General features: G+C 40.9%; 1 pseudogene; it reads right to left on the minus strand.

The window, feature by feature from the left end:
- Pgk1-rs7 (phosphoglycerate kinase-1, related sequence-7) lies at positions 879 to 2,626 on the minus strand (annotated as a pseudogene).

Consider the following 13,919-nt stretch of genomic DNA (forward strand, 5'->3'; position numbering starts at 1 on the left):
TGATATTGTTAACCTGCCCAGACATCCACCGGGATAGTCACCAATGGGGTTCCTGTTAGGAAATCTTGACATATACTTCATGTGGTCACAACAGAGAATGTTGTCAGTACACTGGACCGCAGTGATGGAAGGAGCTTTGGTGATTTCCCAGTCCAATATCTTGCAGTATAAGAACACACACATCCTGATTAGTGGCATCTCTGGTTGCTGACTGCAAAACCAAGATTCATTATTTTGTCTCCTGACCAATCTACGCTGGACACCAGCCCCATGGCCAGGATCCAGAAAAAGCAAAGAGTCCTTTCAATCCACCAATCAACTGACTTAAGTGTTTAATATTGGGCAACTTGACTTCCTGTGTTCATCCAGAGCCCCCCACCATTCCTGAAGGGCTTCTCCTTCAGTCCATACAAGAATTATTATTATTATGTCTCTGATTTTTTTCTATACTTGTATCTGATTCATTATTAAACCCAACAAGATCTTACAGAGTCTCAGCAGAATTCAGGAACCCCCCACAAATGGAACTACCAAGCTCCATCTTTTGTGGATTGAGTTCCACAAGGATGAAATAACTATTAACTCCCCCAGAAGCCCAAATTTACATGCTTATTTCTCTACTTTATTACTTTGCTGAGTAATGCCAGACAAGCCAGGCTTTTCTCTGCTAATATATTACCATCTCCACATACACATGGCATTATCTATGCTTCCACAACACCTTGGCAATGCTCGCAAGGCTTGTGTTTGAGAACATCCTGATTATGAAAGGAAAAGTTTTCAAGCCCCATACTTTTATGTTTCTATGCATCGTATCCTTTGTTCCCATACCATAAAGGCTCTGGTTTCAGTTTATGGATGGAAGATTTTTTTTTTTTCATTTTAGTGGACATCTTTATTGTTTAATAGATCATCAATTTCTGCAGACTTACAGCTGGGATTTCATCAGATTGCCATGCTGAGTCAAGAACAGTGAGTGACGAAGCTAACCAGAGGCTACATACGTCAGAGAGAGAGCTCAGCCTTTACAGCTCACTTCCTTTCTCAGGCAGAATATAAATAGACGCCCTCTACAATGCACAATGGTTTTAGTCACTAAGGAATTTAAATGGGATCTTGAAGAACACAGACAAATCCTGATGCAGTAAAGACGAGCTGAGATGCTGTGCAACTGTTTAAGGGTTCCTGGTGCCACATCTCAGCCACTAGCTGAATCTTGCGCTAACACCAAATGGAGATGTGGAAAACACTAGGTTGACTTAGGAGCTGTGCACAGGAACCAAAGGCAGGAAAGAAAATACTAAACATTGCTGAGAGCATCCACCCCAGGAAGGACTTTACCTTCCAGGAGCTCTAGACTGGCACCGCCCCCAGTGCTCACATGGCTGACTTTATCCTCTGTGTTCCATTTGGCACAGCAAGTGGCAGTGTCTCCACCACCTATGATAGTGATGCAACCCCTAGAAGTGGCTTTCACCACCTCATCCATGAGTGACTTGGTTCCCCTGGCAAAGGCTTCCCATTCAAATACCCCAACAGGACCATTCCAAACAATCTGCTTAGCTCGACCCACAGCCTCGGCATATTTCTTGCTGCTCTCAGTACCACAGTCCAAGCCCATCCAGCCAGCAGGTATACCAGAGGCCACAGTAGCTTGGCCAGTCTTGGCATTCTCATCAAATTTGTCAGCAGTGACAAAGTCAACAGGCAAGGTAATCTTCACACCATTTTTCTCAGCTTTGGACATGAGATCTTTGACAATCTTGGCTCCTTCTTCATCATACAGAGATGTGCCAATCTCCATGTTGTTGAGCACCTTAAGGAAGGTAAAGGCCATTCCACCACCAATGATCATCTCATTGACTTTGTCTAGCATATTATTGATCAGCTGGATCTTGTCTGCAACTTTAGCGCCTCCCAAGATAGCCAGGAAGGGTCGCTCTGGACTCTCCAAAGCCTTGGCAAAGTAGTTCAGCTCCTTCTTCATCAAAAATCCACCAGCCTTCTGTGGCAGATTCACACCCACCATGGAGCTATGGGCTCGGTGTGCAGTCCCAAAAGCATCATTGACATAGACATCTCCTAGTTTGGACAGTGAGGCTCGGAAAGCATCAATTTTGGCCGGCTCAGCTTTAACCTTGTTTCCAGAAGCATCTTTTCCCTTCCCTTCTTCCTCTACATGAAAGCGGAGGTTTTCCAGCAGGATGACAGTCCCAGCCGCTGGGTTGGCACAGGCATTCTCGACTTCTGGGCCCACACAATCCTTCAAGAACAGAACATCCTTGCCCAGCAGAGATTTGAGTTCAGCAGCAACTGGCTCTAAGGAGTACTTGTCAGGCATGGGAACACCATCAGGCCGGCCCAGGTGGCTCATAAGGACAACGGACTTGGCTCCATTGTCCAAGCAGAATTTGATGCTTGGAACAGCAGCCTTGATCCTTTGGTTGTTTGTTATCTGGTTGTTCTTCATAGGAACGTTGAAGTCCACCCTCATCACGACCCGCTTCCCCTTCACGTCCAGCTTGTCCAAAGTCAGCTTGTTGGAAAGCGACATTTTGGCAACACCGTGAGGTCGAAAGGCCCGGAGATGAGGAAGAGGAGAACAGCGCGGCAGACGTGCGCTTTTTTTCTGGATGGAAGATTTAAGCAAGGTGATACACAGGCCAGAAACTCCAAAGAAACTCTGTAATACCCTAGAGGCTCCCGGTAATAAAGCAGGGCTTGAAACTCAGCCATACAATGGGTTTTCTTATTTCACAAAATGATATGAAGGTGTTCTTGAACAAACTAAAATATCAAATTGTGTTCACAGGCTTTTTGGGATTTGTCATTTCTTTTTCATGGAACATAATTGCAGCAACTCAGGCTCCTGTGGAAGATAGAGTCTCATTAGTGATAAGGGCTGCTTATAAATGCAGCACATCCAAGAGGCAAGGTCCTATCCCTGACTCAGAGCAGTTTGCAGACAAAGGCCAAAGCCTAGGTCATTGTTAACAGAACATAATGGAGATTCCACCTCTCTGTGAGGATGGAACATTCTGATGTCTTCTGTGCAATGATGTTAATAGCCACAGTCATTGTTCTTGAGGATAGAAGACCTGGAATCTAGGATCAAAAGAGCACAAGAGAAAACTAATAAATCATTAACATGCTTGGATGGAAGCTCCTTTGGCAACTGCAAATGTGTTATCCAAAACCAATGTGAAGATAAGAATAAAGTTAATTCATTGTAAATGGCTTTGCACATCGACAAAGCTGAAGACTGAAGAAACTGGAACCTAGCTCCAGACTCTATAGACAGACTGTTAGAGGCCAAGACGGGATTCCAGAGTGCTCTACATTCTACCTTGTAACTGAGCAAGCTGTTGGTTCTATAATCTTTAATAATTAAGTGAAGTTAGTAGGAAAAGCAGAGATTATTTTTTAAGATATTGTTTCAAACCTTAATACTGCAACTCATTAGGTGAGCAACTTAGGCCACCACATAACATTCTAAAGCCCCAGTCTGTAGTTGATGGGGAATGTCTGGAGTGGCCATTAAGTCACTATACTGGACTCTCCAAAGCCTTGCTCGGCAATACTCATCTTTTCTCACCCATTTATTTGTAGTGTACTCTGTAGAGAATCTGTAGTGTGCTTTTCTCATTATCTGCTCAGTCATCTGACCCCATTGTACTTATTCCAATGCCTCTGAGTAAGTAGAGAAGAGTGTAGGCCCCTCTCAAGCTGCCCATTTGTCCAAGCTGTGAACCCAAATATGATCTTCAAATGAAGGATGTGGCTGGATCTCTAGCCTACGGGACGGGACTTCTCAGCACTGTTGAAGAGATGAAAGGTACACGCCACCAGGATATTACATGTTATGCACGACCATTTGCACTTCAAACCCTGCAAATGGCACACATATTGGTGCTACAAAAGATCAGAAACCAAGCGCAAATAAAACTACTTAGAGAGAAAGACCAGTCCAGAAAGGTGGATGGAACTCAGATTGTCCCTTTTTGCTTAGACTGGAAGACAAAAGAAGATTCATACCTCCACCCAGAGCCCAGCATAAGACAAGGGACTTATTCTCCCAAGTGAGTCCATACTAATTGTATTCCCAAAGACCATGCCAAGCCTCCCCTATAACAAAAGAGTAGCAATGACAGTTCAGCTGCCTGCAGAAGAGGAACCTTTGTGTTGGAACAATTCATACCAACACCCACCCCACCTCCCAGACCCCACATTCAATAAGTTTGTTTACAATTAGATCAATGCTTCTCCTATGCAGCAAAGTATGAGTTCATTAGTAAACCTAGGGCCCTTCTTACTCAATTCAAATCAGTGTAGCAGACAGTTCATAAGAATGTATGTTTAGCCAAAGCTAATTAATGAGTAAAGGATTATTAAGGTGTGTTCCTTTCTATTAAGTTCATAGACCAGAAACATGAGTCAGACACCTATATTTAGAGCAGTTCTAAAAGACCATATGAGCTAAGTGACATACTTACATTGGTGATGAAGGAAGGAAGCAAGTGCCTGATAAAAGAGAGGTTTCATGAGGAACCAGTAGTGGTATCACAACTCTGTTTCCTTATCTATAAACTGAAACCAATTGTCATACCTATGTCACAGCTTTGTTGTATGCACCAAGTGAGTTATTCCATGCTAAAAACTAAGCATTGCTCCTAGGGTACCGCAGCTATTTATCACTAGTTAGTACCTTTCCTTGCCACTGAGAATGGATGGAAAACATCAAATGGGTGATGGATGAGAGCAATTTGTCGTCACAGGGAAGTCAATATCTGACTTCACTGGGCTGCTTTTCAGATAACCAAGGAGAAAAGACTCAGAGATCTGAAGGGGGCATAGGCAACTTCACATAGCAGAAGCTTACAAACAGTCTGAAGAGGGCCTTGAATGCTATTCTAGAGATTTGACAGCAACTCTTGGCATTTACCCAAGCTTCCATTATAAGAAATAACCCACTCATCTATATCGTCTTAATCTGGCAAGGTTCACAGATGGACCAGTTCTGACAGTGCCATCGCCACTCTGCTATTAGACTGAATGCTGTCTTCAAAGCATCAAAATTGCAAGTTTTCAATAGAAGCAGGGAAAGATATTGATCCGTGCTTTCTTTTGTACCTTATGACTCCTGGACTGGACAAATGTCAGCTGCATTTGTCTGAGAACCTCTGTCTCAGCCTAACTCAGCAGGATAAAGATCAGACAGACTGAGCAATTCAACTGCCAAAGAAAGTCTTTAGCTATAAGTGCATAGTACTTATGACCAAGTACAAAACGTCTCTTCAGGCCAACTTTTATTTGCTAGAGAAAAAAATAATAAGTAAACACCACGTCATTGTGGAACATTCAAGAAATACTGAGTGTTGAGTGACCACGTGGCTGAGTCTGTACACTCTCTACAGATCAGGAAAATCAGGTCAGGAAAATCAGGACAGGCTACAGCAGTCAAAGAAGGGTTTGCAGAGATGAGCAGCAAGAGGTGAAGGGATGCCAGGGCAGTGAGAAATTCCACTCATGTAGTGATGAATGTTTATTGAATAGTTGGTGTGCACCAGATACTGCCTGGGGCTTAACTGGGAAACTCCCTATGGGACATTCCCTATGGCTATTGCACTTAATAATATGTAAGAGAGACATGAAAGAAAGAAAAGAATAAGTATATAATGTTACACAGTACGTACTTTGAAGGAAAATAATATTAGGTCAAATGAAAAATATACTATAGATTGAAGAGTTAGATTGTGACTATTCGTCTGCCAGAGATGCCACAACCAAATATAACCTACTGGTGATTTGAAGAACAGAGATGCATTTTCTTACAGTTCAGAAAGTTGGGCTGGGCATGGTGGCGCACGCCTTTAATCCCAGCACTTGGGAGGCAGAGGCAGGCGGATTTCTGAGTTTGAGGCCAGTCTGGTCTACAAAGTAAGTTCCAAGATAGCCAGGGCCACACAGAGAAACACTGTCTCGAAAAGCTAAAAAAAGAAAGAAAGAAAGAAAGAAAGAAAGAAAGAAAGAAAGAAAGAAAGAAAGAAAGAAAGAAAGAAAGAAAGAAAGAAAGTTGGACATACAGCATTGAATCCTTTACCTCTAATTTGGAACTTCTGAGGCTGCAACTTTAACACATGAATTTGGAGAAGGAGTAGGTTTGGCCCCATGATGGCTTTGTTTGTTTGTCTTTTGTTTGGTTGTTTGGTTTCTTTTTTGTGGTGGAGACATTTGAACAGAGACATAGATTCTGCGATAGCCTAAGCCATGGATCTGTGTGAGGCCACAGAGAACACCCAGTGCAAGCCTCACTCGTTATGTTCTAAAACATGGGGTGGCTGGGAAAGTGAAGGCAGATAACAGGATATGACATTGGAGGGGTAGCCAGAGGTCAAACTACATGTGTGTTAGAGGTCATATCAAGACAAGGTTTTTGGATTTGGCAGAAAAAGATTTAGATAGTATTGAGCAGGCCAGAAGCATTCTGACTCATATTCTAAAATAGATGCTCTCAATTCCAAGGGAGAGCATAAATGCAAAGGACACCAGGTCAGCAACCATAGTATATAGAGTGTGGTTATTCACCCCAAGCCTAGTGAGAGGTAGCAGTATTTCTATTGCACATCCTAAGCTCCCAAGCAAGGATTGAATGACTGTGCCAAGCAGAATTAGAGGCAAGTCCATCATCCTGCCTTTCAAGAAGAGAAGGCCAAGGGCAGGAGATGGCACAGTAGTAAGACTGTTGGGTGCTCTGGCAGAGGACCCAGCACCCACAGGGAGGTTCACACCTAGCTGTAACTCCAGGACTAACAGAGCCCATCTTCTTTTCTGACCTCCGTGGACATGAGGCATGTACATGGTGTGCGCACATATCTACATATAGGTATACATATCCACTGACCTCCCAAAGACTTAAGGACCGAATGGAGGGAGGAGGTTATTATAACAATAACCCCACTTTCCAGTACCAAGGTTCTATACTAGTTACTTTTCTAAGTGCTATGACAAAAAGCCAGTTAAAGATATGATGGTATCTTCTGGCTTGCAATATGACAGGATACATTTAAGGAAAGCATGTGGTCAGAACAGGAGTCCGATGTTCACCTTGTGTAAGTGGTCAGGAAGCAGTGGGTAAATGAGAGCTGGTAAGGGCTATCCAAGGTCCACCCTCACTGACCTGTTTTCAGTGAGCCCCCACCTCTTGAAGGTTCCACAACTTTCCCAGTGTCATCTTCTGTGGACTAAGTATTAAAATGCTAAATCTATGGAGGATATTTTACATTCAAACCACAATGTTGGTTGGATATAATTAGGAGGAAAGGTCCTTGGGTCTGAGGGTGTTCAATGCTCCAGTATAAGGGAATGCCAGGGCAGAAGGATGGGAGTGGATGGGTGGGTAGAGGAGCACCCTCATGGGTATTTTGTTCCCCCTTCTAAGAAGGGTCGAAGTATCCACACTTTGGTCTTCCTTCTTCTTGAGTTTCATGTGTTTTATGAATTATATCTTGGGTATTCCAAGCTTCTGGGCTAATATCCACTTATCAGTGAGTGAATACCACGTGTGTTCTTTTGTGATTGGGTTAGAGATTCATTCTAAATCATGCTCTCTCTCTCTCTCTCTCTCTCTCTCTCTCTCTCTCTCTCCCTCTCCCTCTCCCTCTCCCTCTCCCTCTCCCTCTCCCTCTCCCTCTCCCTCTCCCTCTCCCTCTCCCTCTCTCTCTCTCTCTGTGTTTATGTGAATACAGTAAGATGGTAATAAATACAAACAAGGAATAGAAACCTCAGCACATTCATTTTAAATTTCATAGCTTCTGAAAGAGTGAAAACACATGCTTCTTATTCAATCCATCAGAAATATGGTATTGTTATTACAGGAGGCCAAATTAAGAGGGTAATCCAGCAACTTAACTTAGTTAATGGAAAGTTAGACAAAGAGTGTCTGCTGGGCTTCCTCTTCATTTGAAGCAAGCTCTGTGATTAGAAAGCATATCTGAGCAAACGTCTCCACAGTCAACTCTTAATTAGACACACCATGAGAGCAGAAAATGTGTGAGTAGTTCAAATACCTAAATTCTTCTGTTGCATTAAACAAATTTCCCCATTCTTTCAATGTATTTACCTCTCCTGACCTATTTTATGACATGTTAAAATTGTCATTCAAGCATAAGGAACAGTAAATGTCTCTTGCCAATAAATAATTCAACCTGAATAATTCCCCTGACAAAATTCTAGCATTCAGAGTTCTTTAGACCCAATAATCAACCTAATTTGCAGTTGGATGGAAGTTCCTAATTTTGAAAGGAGCTTAGCTTCACCACCATTTTGCTTACTTGCTGCTCAGAATTATTCAAGGGACTCATAACAGCCTGTTTTTTTCATGCTAATGGATTTCTGTTTTTAACAGAAGTTTTAGCCTTTTAAAAAGATGGCTTTTCTCCACAATGACAGCCATTCCTATGTCCTAGTTGGAGTTCATGTTTAAAAGCAAGGAGTACCTGTGTTTGGTCTTGATCCCTTTATTTTAGGTTCTAAAACCTGTTTACGGTGAAGCAGTTGGCTATTTAAATCTCTGCTCCTGAGGAAGCATCCTAAGGTGTCCTGTAGGAGTGAGGTACATCCAGCTGAAGGAAGCCATGATAGCCCTGCCAGCCTTCCTAGTGGGAGAGACGCTGTTCACTTCTCTACCTACCTGGTAACTATGTTGTTGTCATTGCTGCTTTCTTAAACATCTTTGGAGTTTAGAATACATTGTACATTGTATTTATCTTTTAAATATTCAAGCAAAATTTATTTTAATATTAAGAAATAACTGGGATACAATTAAGAAAAAGCAAGTAATTATAATTGGGTAACATAAGAATTGCTTTTTTGTATTATTAGATATTTTCTATATTTACATTTCAAATGTTATCCCCTTTCCTAGTTTTCCCTCTGAAAATACCCTATCACCTCCTCCCTCCCCCTGCTCCCCAACATACCTACTCCCATTCCTGGTCCTGGGGCTCCCCTATACTGGGGCATAGAGCCTGCACAGGACCAAGGGCCTTTCCTCTCATTGATGACCAACTAGGCCATCTTCTGCTACATATACAGCTAGAGCCACAAGTTCCTTCATGTGTTTTCTTTGATTGGTGGTATAGTTCCAAAGAGCTCTGGGGGGTACAGGTTAGTTCATATTGATGTTTGTCCTATGGGGCTTCAATCCCCTTCAGCTCCCTGTGTATTTCTCTGGCTCCATCACAGGAGACCTTGTGCTCCATCCAATGGATGTATTTGCCGGGCACTGGCAGAGCATCACAGGAGACAGCTATGTCAGTCAGGCGCCTGTCAGTAGGCTCTTGCTGGCATCTGCCTAGTAACTGGGTTTAGTGGTTGTTTATGAGGTGGATTCCCAAGTGGGGCTGTCTCTGGATGTCGTTCCTTCAGGCTCTGCTCTGAACTTTGTCTCTGTAACTCCTTCCATGGGTATTTTGTTCCCCATTTTAAGAAGGAACAAAATATCCACAATTTGGTCTTCATTCTTCTTGATTTTCTTGTGTTTTGCAAATTGTTTCTTGGGTATTCTAACTTTCGAAGCTAATATCCACATATCATGTGTGTTCTTTTATGATTGGATTACCTCACACAGGATGATATCCTCCAGATCCATCCATTTGCCTAGGAATTTCATAAATTCATTGTTTTTAATAGCTGAGTAGTACTCCATTGTGCAAATGTAACACATTTTCTGTATCCATTCCTCTGTTGAGGGACATCTGGGTTCATTCCAGCTTCTGGTTATTATAAATAAGGCTGCTATGAATATAGTGGAGCATACGTCCTTATTACCAGTTGGAACATCTTCTAGGTATATGTCTAGGAGAGGTATTCCTGGATCTTCAGCAGTACTATGTCCAATTTTCTCATGAACCACAAAACTGATTTCCAGAGTGTTTGTACCAGCTTACAACCCCACCAGCAATGGAGGAGTGTTCCTCTTTCTCCACATCCTCACCAGCATCTGCTGTCACCTAAATTTTTTATCTTATCCATTCTGATTGGTGTGAGGTAGAATCTCAGGGTTGTTTTAATTTGCATTTCCCTGATGATTAAGGATGTTGAACATTTTTCAGGTGCTTCTCAGCCCTTCAGTATTCCTCAGATGAGAATTCTTTGTTTAACTCTATGCCCCAATTTTTATGAGGTTATTTGATTTTCTGAAGTCCAGCTTCTTGAGTTTTTTTGTATATATTGGAAATTAGTCCCCTATCAAATTTAGGATAGGTAAAAATACTTTCCCAATCTGTTTGTGGCCTTTTTATCTTATTAACAGTGTCTTTTGCCTTAGAGAAGCTTTGCAATTTTATGAGGTCCCATTTGTCGATTCTCGATCTTACAGCACAAGCCATTGGTGTTCTGTTCAGGAATTTTCCCCTTGTGCCCATATCTTCGAGGCTTTTCCCCACTTTCTCCTCTATACTTTTCAGAGTATCTGGTTTTATGTAGAGTTCCTTGATCCACTTAGTCTTGAACTTCTACAAAGAGGCAAGAATGGATCAATTCACATTCTTCTACATGATAACCACCAGTTAAGCCAGCACCATTCGTGGAAAATGCTGTATTTTTTCCACTGGATGGTTTTAGCTACTTTGTCAAAGATCAAGTGACCATAGGTGTGTGGGTTCATTTCTGGATCTTCAGTTCTATTCCATTGATCTACTTACTGTCTCTGGACCAGTGCCATGCAGTTTTTATCACAATTGCTCAGTAGTACAGCTTTAGGTCAGGAATGGTGATTCCCCTACAGGTTCTTTTATTGTTGAGAATAGTTTTTGCTATCCTAGATTTTTTTTGTTACTCCAGATAAATTTGCAAATTGCCCTTTCTAATTCTGTGAAGAATTGAGTTGGGATTTTGATGGGGATTGCATTGACTCTGTAGACTGCTTTCAGCAAGATAGCCAATTTTACTATATTAATCCTGCCAATCCATGAGCATGGGAGATCTTTCCATCTTCTGAGATCTTTTTCCATTTCTTTCTTTAGAGACTTGAAGTTCTTATCATACAGATATTTCACTTCCTTAGTTAGAGTCACACCAAGGTGTTTTATATTATTTGTGACTATTGTGAAGGTTGTTGTTTCCCTAATTTCTTGCTTTCTCAGCCTGTTTATCATTTGTGTAGAGAAGGGCCATTGATTTGTTTGAGTTAATTTTATATCCAGGTATTTCACTGAAGCTGTTCATCGGGTTTAATAGTTCTCTGGTGGAATTTTTGTGGTCACTTACATATACTATCATATCATCTGCAAACAGTGATATTTTGATTTCTTCGTTTCCAATTTGTATCCCCTTGATCTCCTTTTGTTGTCGAATTGCTCTGGCGAGGACTTCAAGTACAATGTTGAATAGGTAGGGAGAAATTGGGCAGCCTTGTCTAGTCCCTGATATTAGTGGGATTGCTCTGAGTTTCTCTCCATTTAGTTCGATTTTGGCTAGAGGTTTGCACTCTATTGCTTTTATTATGTTTAGGTATGGGCCTTGAATTCCTGATCTTTCCAAGACTTTTATCATGAATGGGTGTTGGACTATTTCAATGCTTTCTCAGCATCTAATGAGATGATCATGTGGTTTTTGTCTTTGAGTTTGTTTATATAGTGGATTATGTTGATGGATTTCCATGTAATAAACCATCCCTGCATCCCTGGGATAAAGCCTACTTGGTCATGATGGATGATCATTTTGAAGTGCTCTTGGATTCGGTTTGTGAGAATTTTATTGAGTATTTTTGCATCGATATTCATAAGGGAAATTAGTCTGAAGTTCTCTTTCTGTTGGGTCTTTATGTAGTTTAGGTATGAGAATAATTGTGGCTTCATAGGATGAATTGGGTAGAGTACCTTCTGTTTCTATTTTGTGGAATAGTTTGAGAAGAATTGGAATTAGGTCTTCTTTGAAGATCTGATAGAACTCTGCACTAAACCGTGTGGTCCTGGGCTTCTTTTGGGTGGGAGACTATTAATGTCTCCTTCTATTTCTAGGGGATATGAAGCTGTTTGGATTGTTAGTCTGATCCTGATTTAACTTTGCTACTTCATATCTGTCTAGGAATTTGTCCATTTAATCCAGGTTTTCCAGTTTTGTTGAGTATAGCCTTTTGTAGTAGGATCTGATGATGCTTTGGATTTCCTCAGATTCTGTTGTTATGTCTCCCCTTTCATTTCTGATTTTGTCAATTAAGATACTGTTCCTGTGCCCTCTAGTTAGTCTGGCTAAGGATTTATTTATCTTTTTGATTTTCTCAAAAAAAAAAAAAAAAAAAAAAAAAAAAACACCTCCAGGTTCACTTGATTCTTTGCATAGTTCTTTTTGTTTCAACTTGGTGATTCAGCCCTGAGTTTGATTATTTCCGGCTGTCTACTCCTCTTAAGTGAATTTGCTTCCTTTTGTTCTAGAGCCTTTAGGTATGCTGTCAAGCTGCTAGTATGTACCCACTCTAGTTTCTGTTTGGTAGCACTCAGAGCTATGAGTTTTCCTCTTAGGAATGCTTTCATTGTGTCCCAAAAGTTTGGGTATGTTGTGGCTTCATTTTCATTAACCTCTAAAAAGTCTTTAATTTCTTTATTTCTTTCTTGACCAAGTTATCTTTGAGTAATGTGTTCTTCAGCTTTCACGTGAATGTTGGCTTTCTATTATTTATGTTGTTATTGAAAATCAGCTTTAGTTCATGGTGATCAGATAGGATGCATGGGATAATTTCAATATTTTTGTATCTGTTGAGGCCTGTTTTGTGAGCAATTATATGGTCAGTTTTGGAGAAGGTACCATGAGGTGCAGAGAAGAAGATATATCCTTTTGTTTTAGGATAAAATGTTCTGTAGATGTCTGTTAAATCCATTTGTTTCATAACTTCTGTTAGTTTCAATATGTCTCTGTTTAGTTTCTGTTTCCAGGATCTGTCCACTGATGGGAGCTGGGTGTTGAAATCTCCCACTATTACTATGTGAGGTGCAATGTGTGCTTTGAGCTTTACTAGAATTTCCTTAATGAATGTGGATGCCCTTGCATTTGGAGCATAGATATTCAGAATTGAGAGTTCATCTTGGTAGATTTTACCTTTGATGAGTATGAAGTGTCCCTCCTTGTCTTTTTTGATAACTTTGGGTTGGAAGTCTATCTTATTCGATATTAGAATGGTTACTCCAGCTTGTTTCTTCAGACTATTTGCTTGGAAAATTGTTTTCCAGCCTTTTACTCTGAGGTAGTGTCTGTCTTTGTCCCTGAGGTGCGTTTTCTGTATGCAGCAAAATGTTGGGTCCTGTTTATATAGCCAGTCTGTTAGTCTATTTCTTTTTGTTGGGGAATTGAGTCCACTGATATTAAGAAAATGTAATGGTTGCTTCCTGTTATTGTTGCTGTTAGAGTTGGGATTCTGTTCTTGTGGCTGTCTTCTTTTAGGTTTGTTGAGGGATTACTTTCTTGCTTTTTCTAGGGTGTCATTTCCCCGCCTTGTGTTGGAGTTTTCTCTTTATTATTCTTTTAACGGCTAGATTCATGGAAACATTTTTTGTGAATTTAGTTTTGTCATGGAATACTTTGGTTTCTCCATCTATGGTAATTGAGAGTTTGGCTTAGTATAGTAGCCTAGGCTGGCTATTGTGTTCCCTTTGTGTCTGTATAACATCTCTCTAGGATCTTCTGGCTTTCATAGTCTCTGGTGAGAAGTCTGGTGTAATTCTGATAGGTCTGTCTTTATATGTTATTTGACCTTTTTCCCTTACTGCTTTTAATATTCTATCCTTATTTAGTGCATTTGTTGTTCTGGTTATTATGTGTCAGAAGGAATTTCTTTTCTGGTCCAGTCTATTTCAAGTTCTGTAGGCTACTTGTATGTTCATGGTCACCTCCTTCTTTAGGTTAGGGAAGTTTTCTTCTATAAT

The sequence above is a fragment of the Mus musculus genome, chromosome 12 (assembly GCF_000001635.26).
Source record: "Mus musculus strain C57BL/6J chromosome 12, GRCm38.p6 C57BL/6J".
NCBI classification, from domain to species: Eukaryota; Metazoa; Chordata; class Mammalia; order Rodentia; family Muridae; genus Mus; species Mus musculus.